Source organism: Poecilia reticulata, chromosome 21, assembly GCF_904066995.2.
Source record: "Poecilia reticulata chromosome 21, P_reticulata-male-v2, whole genome shotgun sequence".
NCBI lineage: Eukaryota > Metazoa > Chordata > Actinopteri > Cyprinodontiformes > Poeciliidae > Poecilia > Poecilia reticulata.
This window is the reverse complement of record NC_088850.1, coordinates 15,750,626-15,762,891: the sequence shown is the minus strand read 5'-3', so window position 1 is coordinate 15,762,891 and position 12,266 is coordinate 15,750,626.

Genomic DNA, 12,266 nt, shown 5'->3' with positions numbered 1-12,266 from the left:
AATGGTTACATCCTCCACACCCTGCACCCAAGACGCTCCGAAACACACGCTTTGATTAGTGCAAAACGTCTGACAGAAAAAGAAAGAAAGAAAAATACATATTGCAACATTCCCGCTTCCTGATTTGCAACACACACACTCGCTCGCTCACGGATGCAAACACACACGTGCGCATACACTAAAACCACCCCCACCATGCAATCAGAGGCTCAGAATAGGAAGGAGGGAGAGGAAGCGGCTCTGCATTCACAGGCTGGGAACAAGGAGAAGGAAAAACAGCCGGAACCTGGAATTTATGGAGGAAAAAACAGCAGCCATCCAAAAATACCCTGCAACCATCTCCTCAGATAAACAGAAATATCATTACTCTCATCCTCCTGCCCAGGAGTTTTCCTCGCATACTTCCTTTATCTCATCCTTTGCTCCTCGGCTCAGCTGCTGGCGACTCAGCCTCACTTAAGGAGACATTTGTTGATGAAGGCTAGCGTCCGCCCACTGTCCAACCAAAAGGTTTCCCTCTGGTCTGGACAATTTAGTTTTAGACCGTCGGTTAAATAAAGGAGACAAACAGGATACTCGGATGCATTCTGCCATGATTGCCAATTATTGAAAGATCTGTATCTTTAAGGAGATTTAGATGAAGCAAGTTGCCAGATCAGTAGACAACTTACTGACAGAGCCCTTCCTGTGGCTAGGAGGTGGGGGGTTCACTGACCCAGAGGTCATTTCCTTTGACCTCTTCTTTCCTAATTGATTCAATTTCCAACCCATTGGCCCTCTATTAGGATGTTCCAACAGAGTCTACCTCGTTTCTAACATCCTTTGCTTTTGTCGCCACAAGAAACACATTTCACGCTGTCTCCTTTGAAAACCCTTCTGTCCCCAGACTTTGTGCTGCCATCAACATGTGATACCCATTAAGTGAATTCTTCCCTCCTCGTAATTCTGCTCTCAGATGTGGCCATAACCTTCGGATGACTCAATTAACCTTCCAGGGATGTGATGACGTCCGACGCCGAATTCAGGCGGCGTGCCGAAGATGCGGGATTGCGACATGGAAAAACAAAGGAAAATGAGTGCGACATGAGTCATCATCAGTTTACCTGAACTAAATGACAGCACACAGTTTTTAGAAAACTTCTCACGGGCGCCTTTTGTTTGACATCTGACTAGATTGCATAAAAAAAAAAAAAATTATATTTGAACTTAATCTGAATAAAACTACATAAGTGGAGTATACTGGAATAAACAGGATTGATTTGAACCAAATTTGCGAAACCTTGAGATTTGTTGTGAATTTGATTTGAACTGAACTTAGACATATTAAATTAAACGGAACTTGATTAAATTTAGTCAACCTTGTGGTTTTCGTGTGACCCAGAATGCTATATTATAGGTTTTTTTCTTAACTTATATCAGTATCAGTGTTTTTATAAGTAACACTGCCAGAGTTTTCCAACAGAAGTTGACAGTTTCAGTTTGTTGAAACATGCTTAAAGTGCAAAGCAGGCAAATAACAACATTGCTATTAGTTTGTACTGGTTAGCTTGGTCAAAAAGCAAATTTCACAAGTTTTTGTCGTTGGAATTGCATCCTGGTCAAATTCTACTGGTCAGATTCTACTTACATAACTTCACTTTATAACCCCGCTAAGGCCACATTTTTCACAATTGTTGCTAAAAGTCAATACGCATAATCAATAAACTATAGAATACGACTCCACGCCCTCTTATGTAACCAGATGACTGTAGGCGTACACGTGACCATTATTTCACCAAACCATGTGCCATGCCTCCGATCGGCTGCATGTGACCACTATTTTGCCTTGAGGTGATACCTCACTTATTTCATGGCTATTTGTCTAACTGGGAGTGTGTAAGAATCCCTCTCAAGCTCACATATGGGAATATGCATTTTATTTTGTCACCAACCGTAACTCCTAAAAACACTCCATCTGCAGAGATCTGTAGTCTGACAACTGTTGATTCATTGAGTCATCACTGAAGTCCACGCTTCCAGCTTCATTTATTCTAATTATTTTTACCGAGTTTGATATTTTTTCTAATGGTCCATAAAAAGTTGCTACTTCAGCAACAGATCGCTTTACAGCCAACAACTGCTATTTGTTTATTCTTCCTTCCTCCTACACTGCTGGCGCTTGGCCTGAGGCGGTGAAATCACTTGCAGGGAATTCTTCATAAATTACCTTAATCTTATGTTTGCTTAGATATGCTAGCCCTGCAAACATTGCTAAATGCGTGGATTAATTTTGTTTGGAAGTCTGAGCGCAAAGCGCAGTAAAACGAAAAGACCCATGTTGAAGTAAACCTTCTCCAGTTTGCTGACGCTGCATTTCCTGTGACTCACACCGTGGCTCTCTCGCTTTCACTAAGAGGTGTCTTCATCTGCAGAAGTTTCTTGTTTATTGGTTCAAGTGTTTGACATTTTCCCAACACAATGTCTTTCTCAAACAAGTCTGCCCTTAGCATGCTGCTTTAATCACAAACCCCTGTTTTAAGGTAAATACAAGCGCCAGACTGTCAGGCAGGCATTTTCCCTAAGCTGAGTTTGTGTTTACTGGATATGACATGTCAGATGTGTGTGTGTGCACATACAGGTTTGTAAGAATTTGTGTGTGTCGGCCGCACTCAGTGCGTTATTACAAAGAGCCAATAGGAGCGAAGGACCACACTCTTGCACATCCTGTTTGACTTGACCTCAGAGGATATTCTCCTTTCCCAAGCAAACAAACCACTGGTTTTTTGGATCGTACCAACGTCGGAGGGGAAGGGAGGGGACAGCAGCCAGGAGATGTCTCTGCTGGGGAATCAAAGGGTAGAACTGATGTTTAATGTTTTTGGCAAAATTGAAAGTAAAGCATCGAAGGAATTAAAAAGACGCCAGCTACAGACGGTCCATTCAGTCCATCACAAAACAAAGAGAAGGCATGTTCTTAATGTTAAAATTAATAATGGAACAAAAACTTTCTGTCTAGATTTTCAACAGATATAAACAGAAATGCTGACTTGTTTTTTTTTTTCTAAAAAAAACCCCCCAAAAAATCATTTCAATTCAATCACATAGATTTCAATTGATCCTAGTTGTCAGAAAGTGCAGTGAGCTCAGTTAAATACTCAAACTAGTTTAGAAAATATCTTTCTAAGGTAATCCAGCAGATTGCATTGAGTCATTGACTTGCCGTATTTTGTGTTCACCTCAGGCGTAGTACAAACCGTGTCTATTGGACGGAAGCAATTTGATTGACAGCAGACGACATTCGTTGATTTGCCCGTTATTTACGTGACTGTAAACTCCAAATAACATTTCTCATATGTAGCATAAGAGTGGAGCGGCAGACTGCTATCAGGGAGCTGCAGTGTGGAGGAGCATAATTCTGAATTTAATCATGAGTCTGGGTTAGAACCGAGCCGCACATTAATCCATTAGGGTGACACTTGCTGATAGTCCCTCCAGCAGGTCCTGGGTCTTCCTATGGGTCTCCCCATCGAGGGATGTGCCTACAACACCTTGCCAGGGAGGCATCCAGATCCCCGAGCCACCTCGACTGGCTCCTCTCGGTGTTGAGAAGCAGCAGCTCTACTCTGAGTCCCTTCTGGAAGACCAAGCTCCTCACCCCATCTCTGAAGGAGAGCCCAGACATCCTGGGGAGGAAACTCATTTTGGCCACTTTTTTCTACAATCTTCTTTTTTCAGTCACTTCCCAAAAGAGGAACATAGATCGACCGGTAAATTGAGAGCTTCGCCTTTTCACTCGGCTGTCTCTTCACCAATATAGAAAGGTACACTGTAGATGCTGCACCAATCTGCCTGTTGATTTCCAGCTCCATTTTTCCCTCACAAGACTGAAAAACCACCACTTGAGGCCGAACCTCTTCCCAAAGACACTGATCTTCATCCTGGCCACTTGAGTTGTGAACTGCTCCAGTGAAAACTGTAGATCACAGTCCGATGAAGCCAATAGGCCCCTGTCATCTCCAGTGAACAGAGACAAGATCTTGAAGCCACCAAAACGGTTTCCTTCGACACCTAGGCCATGCTTTGGGAATTCTGTCTGTAAAAGTTATGAACTTTATGGTGTCAAGGGGCAACTCTCACCAAAAATGAGCCTGACTTACTGCCGGCAATGCAGACCAAGCTCTGATACCAAGGAGTCACTTTATTTATTTATTTATTTTTTTTTTTACATTGGCCAAGGTTATTTTTTTTCTATTCATAACCGAGATGCGAAAACTTATCTGAAACTTTTTCATGTGAAAAAACGCAAAAGCAGAAGAAATCCATAAGCCGGAAAGTACTTTTTCGCCGCACTGTGGATGTTTCAATGATGAGCTGCTACAGGTAGCAGCTCCCCACCTCCTCTTCCAGCCAACCTGTCAAAAACACCCCCAGCCCACACCACCACCCGCCCCCTCTGTATCTGATTAATCCACTGTTTGGTTAAGTCCCCCTACTCCCTGTGTGTCCCCTGGTGTTTTCCTCAGCCGAAGGTGGGCCGGCCTGATGCCGGGAGACTACTGGGATTAATGCTGCAGACTGACACTAATCTCACTGTGGTTGAGGCTTTGGAGAGGCAGCGCATACACCCACTTCACTCTCCCTACCGAAATGCTCTCGCATTTGTGGCACCAATCCGCCGGGCTTTCAGCACCCGGGGAGAGATTTGCGTGGTAGATTTTCCTGCTTATTGCTCATCTCATGGGCGATTTGATTGGATTTTTTTAAACAGCTGATATGTGATTCCCTGGAAATCCAAATTTAGGATACTCTATATCTAAATAAACACTCGTGAAGCATGTTTGTGTCTAAAATTAAACATTTAAATTGAGTAGCAACTCAATTTGAGGTGAGTGGCAATATTAGATTGTGTTTATCTTACTTGACTTATTGATGAATGCTGCCTATGCTGAATTATATCCACTACTTTTATCAACTTCGGGAGCTTCAGCTGTCACTATATTTAGCCTATATAGCCTGTGTTTCCATGGCTACAACAGTTCAAGAGCGGGAAAGACACCAACCCTATAAAAAATCTATTTTTGTAAGATTATGTTGGCATGTGTCAGAAGAAAATCCACCTGCATCCCAGCATAAATTTACACCTTAACTGCTACCTGCATCCTGTTTAAATAAGCTTCCCAAAACACGTTTCTTTATTTTCTTTTTTGCAATAAAAAAAAAAAAACATGGATTTGTTGTTCATTTAAGGATTTTTTTTTTCCATGACAATGCTGGTTTTGCATCCCTAAATATTGAATATTTAACTGGAAGGAGCCAGAATTAACAAGTGACACTTCTGGCTTTCACTCAAAGTGAGTTTCATGAATTCCCATTGGTTTTTACATTACAAAGATCCAACTTAATGTCCGCTCCCTAATCGTATAAATCTGGAAAAGCTGACCTTGACTCCCCCTTTTTCCCTGACTCCCATTTTCTCAGATCACGATGTTCTCAGAATAAAGCCGCACTCCGAGGATGGTGACGACACCCTCTCTCTCTCTCTCTCTGTATAGTTTGCAACACAGCTGAACAACCCAGTCGGTTCGTGTTGCCGCTGTACTCGTCAAAAGGCCAGGTCAGTGCTGGTACGGTGCTGTTTGGAGTAAACACGAAAAAAAGTCGGAGAAAGGAAAAGAAAGTTCCAAAACACAAGGTGAGGGAGAATATTGTTAAAGTGGACAGATTAACTCAGAGGTGCATCGTCCCTTTTTCATGCTCCTGTGAAGTCATGAAGTATGTAGGAAAGTAATGAACTTGAGAAACGCTGCCAGGTCACACCGACGTTTTGCATTTCAGTTGAATGCGCTCTGTGTAATATTCCATATTAAGAAGCTTAACCTGTATTATTTATGATTTGTGTAAACAAAAATGTTTTTTTATACACTCAGCTAAAGCATATTTATTCTAATTGTTCCATTGTGTTCTGGCTCGCATCTTAGGATAGTCAAATTTATTTCTACACCCAAAAGTGATAGATATAGAAAAAAGAAAAAAAAAAAAAATATATATATATATATATATATATATATATATATATGCTGAAAGAAAGAAAATAAGAATAAGTCTTTAGCATAAAGACGTAGCAAAGATTTCTTTGCCGATTTTTCCATTTTAAAGGAGGATTGCTGAAAGAAAAACAATACATTGCATTTGACATTCTACCATTAGAACATTTTTCTGTCCATGTTAAGCAGCGATACGTTTTTCTCTAAGCTCCTTTTGGTTCTAGAGTGTGTAAATGCACCTTTTGTGTGTGTTGCTGAAATGTTTGTTACCTTGTGGGTGTGTCTTTTGGAAGCCATCTTGGAATCCTGCCAAAGGGGGAGGCCCGCCCCAAACCCAGCTCAGTGATGAGAGCTGGAGTCTGATTGGTTGAAGCTCAAAGTAATTAAAAGAACATAATGGATTTGTAAAGTGTGCTTACATTGTATCTGTGAAAGTTACCTTTGTTTCCTTTTTTTCCCCCCATAATGTGGAAGGCTGAGGTGATTGGCTGGTGCAAATTGAGAAGATGGGGTTTATCTAGTATATATGTGGACTTCTGGATGTAGCAGGAGGACCAATGGGATGGCTGCCATTTTTTAAATCTTCTGTGTTGCACCAGACTTAATAAACCAGCTTTGTTTGCTGTCCAGCCAAGATTGACTGACTTCCCTTTCCACACCTCACCTCTTGGCATAACAGTTTATTTTTTGCGATGATGATGATTGAGTTAGAGATTTCACTGAGTGGTTCCAGATGATGCGTCAATGTCCATATGTGGTAGTGTCTTTCCCTTTTTACAGAGGTGTGGGAATATTTTTGTCTTTTGCAAAGTTTGCTTAAAGTTGTGAGTCTGGAAAAAGGACGACAGAGAAAAAATAAGTATCTATTTTTAAGATTTCATATTTTACGGCTATGAAAACATAACATTTTCCCTTCTGATTTGTGTTCTCTTCTTTTTTAATTTCAAAATGAAACGAGTTTCTTGAAAGAATGCCGTAAAACTGAACTGCCAGACCTCTAGGAGTCAATTCCTTAACCCGTAATAGGGCTAAATGAGAAACCCAGAAAAACTCCGTTTTAATATGCGACTTTCTGTGCCTCGTCTTTTTATGCGGGTCACTGGCCGCTTCTTTAAAGGAGCTCTTTCAGGTGCAGCCATAGGAGGGATTCTAGCTTGAACCGAACCGGTGGCCTTCGTAGAGCGGGTCGTAAATCCGCCTCCCTCCTCCGGTCTTACTGCCGACGTCATTGTCAATCTGGTACAACATATTGGCCTCCTTTTGCCCCAATCAAGATTTATAACACATTTTACAATAAAGTCCAGCTGGACGTCAAACATAAGCGAGACATTGAGGAGGGCAAATATGGCCCGGGCCTCCTGATCAATATAACAGCTGGCCCTCTGACAGCTTAACAGAATAGATAAAAATGGCCAAACGTATGTGCATATGGCGCATAGGACTAACTCGCTTTTGCTGTCATATAACCTGAGTTGTTACCGGTTTTGTTGCTTCTCTCCAACATGCATAGAATCATGTGAAACTGTCAATGCCTTAAATAAATGCATGTGTTAACCTACACCGTTTGAGCCGACTCCGGCCTGGCGAGGTGAACATTTTATGACTTCTTTTCATCAAAAAAACACTATTGAATTTGTCCCTGTTTTGAATTACAAAATAGGGAGAAATGCTAGAAAAACATGGCCCTAAGTAAACACAGAAATGTTTTTGACAGCTGCTGAATTTCAACCAGACAACCAGAGTCCTGACGGGTTAAACAAAAACGTGGAAAATAAATTATATTTAGAACTAAAACATTTCAATTTTTCTCCTCTTGTTGATTCTACACACCCTGCACTGTCATGCATGTAATTTTTTTTCCCTCACCTTGCTCTTATTATCTTACATTTAGCAGCTGTAGCCCACATTAAACATCACCTACGCTCATGCTGGCCTCAAAGCTTACCACCTGGATTGTTAAAGAAAAAAAAAACTTCACCTGAACTGTTTTTCTTTCATCTTTGGTGGTTCGTGGTGAATAAATATATCCCTTCAGACTGGTTCCCACTATTTTTATAACTTTTCTGTTTGAACCCCACCTGTCCTAGTCATAATCCGAGTTCTGACAATTGAAAGGGAGGTCTGTTTCTGAGTTCCTTATGTGGTTAGCAAAGACCCAGAATGTTAAAAATAGTATTTGTGTAAAGCCTTTATAAAGCTTCACACTAATAAAAAAAAAAAAAGGCAGTTTTTTTTTTATATCACTGAGAAACTATGAGGGTGGCATCATAGGGGGAACATTGCTTAATTTTTATTACAACATTCCTTACATTCCTCTCTCAACAATAGATATTCAGAAGTCCGATTTCTGGCATATCAGCCTGTTTACACTTCATTGTCAGATCTTGGTTTAGTCACAAGAATTAGCAAGAATGGTGAGAACAGGAACTGTGGCTTTCTCCGCAGCCGCCACGCAAATCCACAAACAACTGGAAAGGAATCTGAGCGGGAATAATCCGAAGCCACCCCGTGAACCTGCGGGTTCTCTCACTGAAAGACAAAGGGACCTATTGGGATGGCGGCTGCACAAGCTCGCCCACGAAACCCAAATTCAAGTTGTTTTAGTCACAGAAGCACACGCAGACATTGACGTATGAGCAAGAACTTACATTTTGCCGGTCAGGAGAACTGCTGTGCCGCTGGAAAGCGAAAGACCTTTCACGCGACACCGTAATAAACTCAAGATCCGAGCTTGCCTTTAGGAAAATGAAATAGTTTCAGGGTGAGCAGCTGGTAGCAGCTGGTTTGTTGCAGGCTCAAGTTGCTGCCTTGCCTTGAATTAGAGTGTAAGGACACAATGCTTTTCCAACAAGGCATGTTATAAATAAAACCACAGAAAGCTTTTGTTGACAGCAGTTTAAGCACAACTTTTGCAGATGTCTGTATGTGTAGAAATCAAACAACATGCGCTGAAATATTTTAAATGGTGCTGTATTTGCTCTTTACCACTTCACCGAACTGTGGTACAAGTACTACTGGTGCTACTTTGGCATCCTTTGGGGATAATCAAAAGAAAGTTTGACTCTAATCGCAAAAATATCCCACTGACTGCGATGTAGTGGAGTACAACGAACAAGGAAGTGCTAGTGGATATTTGTGTTTTTGTTCTATCGAATAAATTTCACTTACGTTTATTCATATACCACATGTTTACGACAAACGTAATCTCAAAGCATTTCACAAGAAAAACGTCAAATTCATTTCAATTACACATAAATTAGCAAGTGATCAAACTCAAACCCACACAATCTGATCAACCGTAGATTCAGCTACAATTGAGAGTCTTTTGGAACAAAATCATAGAATGTAAGAAAGTCGTATCAATTTCATTGAGTCATCAATTTTGCCATCTGCAGTAATCTCATTTGGTTGGCTACCCAACTGATAATATTCTAGAACCAAATTAAAACACCAGTGGATTTTCCTAATTGATACGTTAGCTTACTGATAGTGATGGATTTTTCACAATCAAAACCCAACATGCTCACTAAAGAAGGAGCAACGTCTTTGGGTTTGAATTGGTTGGAAAAATACAACATTTCCTTATGAAAATCTTTCCACATTAAACTTAATAACCCTCCAAAACACTACTAACAATCCCTGGGCCGTTTGGCGATACCTCGGTTTGTGAGATGTGTACCCAGAGCAAGCAGCACTATAATAAAACAAAAGCCATCTGACATAGGTGATACTGTAATAAAGGTCAGTTTTATGAAAAGAAAAGGCCATAAGAACCCTCTCCTCTCTATTCACAGTGTGGAGTTTTTTGTTTTTGTTATCGCCTCTGCTCACCTGTTAAATACATCAACTGTGGTTGTCGCACTTTTTTATTGCTATTTCATGTTTCCTCGACTGAAACAGATGGCTATAAAACGAGATAAGCGAGGCAATATCCACGATTAAAAACCATCACCGGCACCAACTAAAGAGCACCAACCTGGAATAAAAAGCCAAATCAAAAACAAAAAAAAGAGCACAACGCACAAAAGTTCAAAGCGCACATGGCAGCAACAGATTCCTCCTTTTGTACAAAAAAAACGAAACAATCAGAAAGAACCACCAAGCATGTTATGTCACCGAGTAGCAGAAGGAGAAGTAGGGCTATATAGACATTAGAATACAGTCCGCCAAGCCAATGCTATTGTGTCTATGTGGACCCGCTGCAGACAACAGGTGTGTCAATATGACATGCATTCAGCCAGTCCATCATGTCTGCCTCCCATGAACACTGAACAAATATAGATGATCTCCATTTTCACTCTCAGTTGTGCACAGTTTATCGGTGGAAAATGACAGATGACAAGCAAACACGCTGAAATCAAGTGAAGCTCAGAGAGAAAATCATAAGAGAGACTGTCCAAGTCTTGGTTTATACTTTTATTAAAAAAAAAAAAACCAGAACGGATTATCATCTAAAATATGACTGGGGTTGGACGTAGGGTTTTTTTTGGGGGGGGGGGTATTTATTCTTATTTGTAAGTTCAAACGATACTGTTTTTTATGACTATCTAAGGCTGACTGCTTCTTGTCATCACCGAAAAACAAATAAATGGTAAAAAAAATAATTATTCCATAAGTCTCGTAGAAATTTATTTTATTTTAAACAGAGATGTTGAAAGCCAGGCTTGGTAAATCCCAAAAACCTTTCAACCACATTTAGATATCAAATTGCATCTTTAAATTATGAATATCTTTTTACCCTGAGCTTTAACCACAAATTTCAAGATGTGTGTGGGATGACACAATGCATCGTGTTGATGCTTTGATATTAATTCAATAAAATAAAATGAAAAACTTTATTAAAACCAAAGAAAAATTCAAAGAGTTGTTGTAGATGCTAACAGCAACAGGCAGGTAAAGTGGCAAAACAGGCTCAGCAGATGGCACATAAGCTTGTGAAAAAAAAAATTCACTTTAAGCTTTTATTTTAAGTGTAAGCTTGTGTTTTACACATTTTTGTGAAAATATATATATATTATATATATGTTTCTCGTTTTGTAAGAGTAAGTTGGATAGTGATACTTTAGAATGAAATAAGTAAAAGCAAAACGTATAGTGCTGTAAAACTACTCCTAAAAGTTTTTATTGTTTTTTTTCAAAAAAAGTTAATGAAGTAAATGTAACTGAGTAAATATGCATTAGTGTAGCTATTGAAGTTTGGTTTCTCTGCTCCTTTTGATGCGCTTGGACTCCTATCACCCACCAGATGGTACAAATGAGAGAAATGGGCGATCGGATAACAAATACTTTAAATCAAATTATAAAGACCAAGTAAAGTGCCGTTGGAATGGTGAGGGAAAACGCAAAAAAAGAAGAAAAAAAAAGGAAACATTTTTATTCTAGAGAAATATAACAATCTTTCTGCGCCCGCCTTTTCCGTAAAGCTTTTACGCTTAGGTTAGAACTAGGCGTATCTTTCCTTTTGATAAACCGACTGATTCATCTCAATCCTGAGAACCTGGAGCTTGAAATAGCCTTATTCTCCTTAAGGCCACAAGTAAGCGAACGAGAGAGGGAGAGAGGGAGAGGAGGGGGGTAGAGGGAAAGGGAGGGACGGAGAGAGGGAGAGTGCTGATTTGCATACAGCTGAATAGTTATGTCTCCCGTCCCGCACAGAACACCCGCATGAGGGCGAGAGAGGGACACGCGCGATAACAATAGGAGGCACGCTGCTGTTAACCGTAAAATGTATGGGTGGGCACGAAAGGGCACACGCCAGGTACAAGACGAAACACGCCCACAGTAGCAGTAAAAAGCAGTGATTTAACGTAAGCGCCGACAATCGTGCGTAAAATCAAAGGATTGCTCATGTTTTCTTGAGGCCATTGATCACATTCTAAATCAAAACACATATTTCCGATCGCATCGGTTTGGCGTCTAAAAGCACATACAATTAACCAACTGTACCACTGCAATTCAGTTGGTTTAACTTTGAAGTGAACTATTGGTTTACCGTTTAATCTTATTTCTGTTGCCATTGTCTGTGATCCATCCCCCGGGGAGACTCCCGTGTCAGAGTGCTGTCTCCGGGCGGACGCGTGGTCCCCAAACCTGTAGTGAGGGGCTGATTAGGCGTGCAATTGAGTGGAACCAACTGCGAAAACAGCACACGAAGAAATACCCTAATTGAATTGATCTTCTCTACACTCAAAGTTTTCTCTCCTCTTAGATTGTCCCCGTGCGTAAAGCATCCCAGTGTGCGCA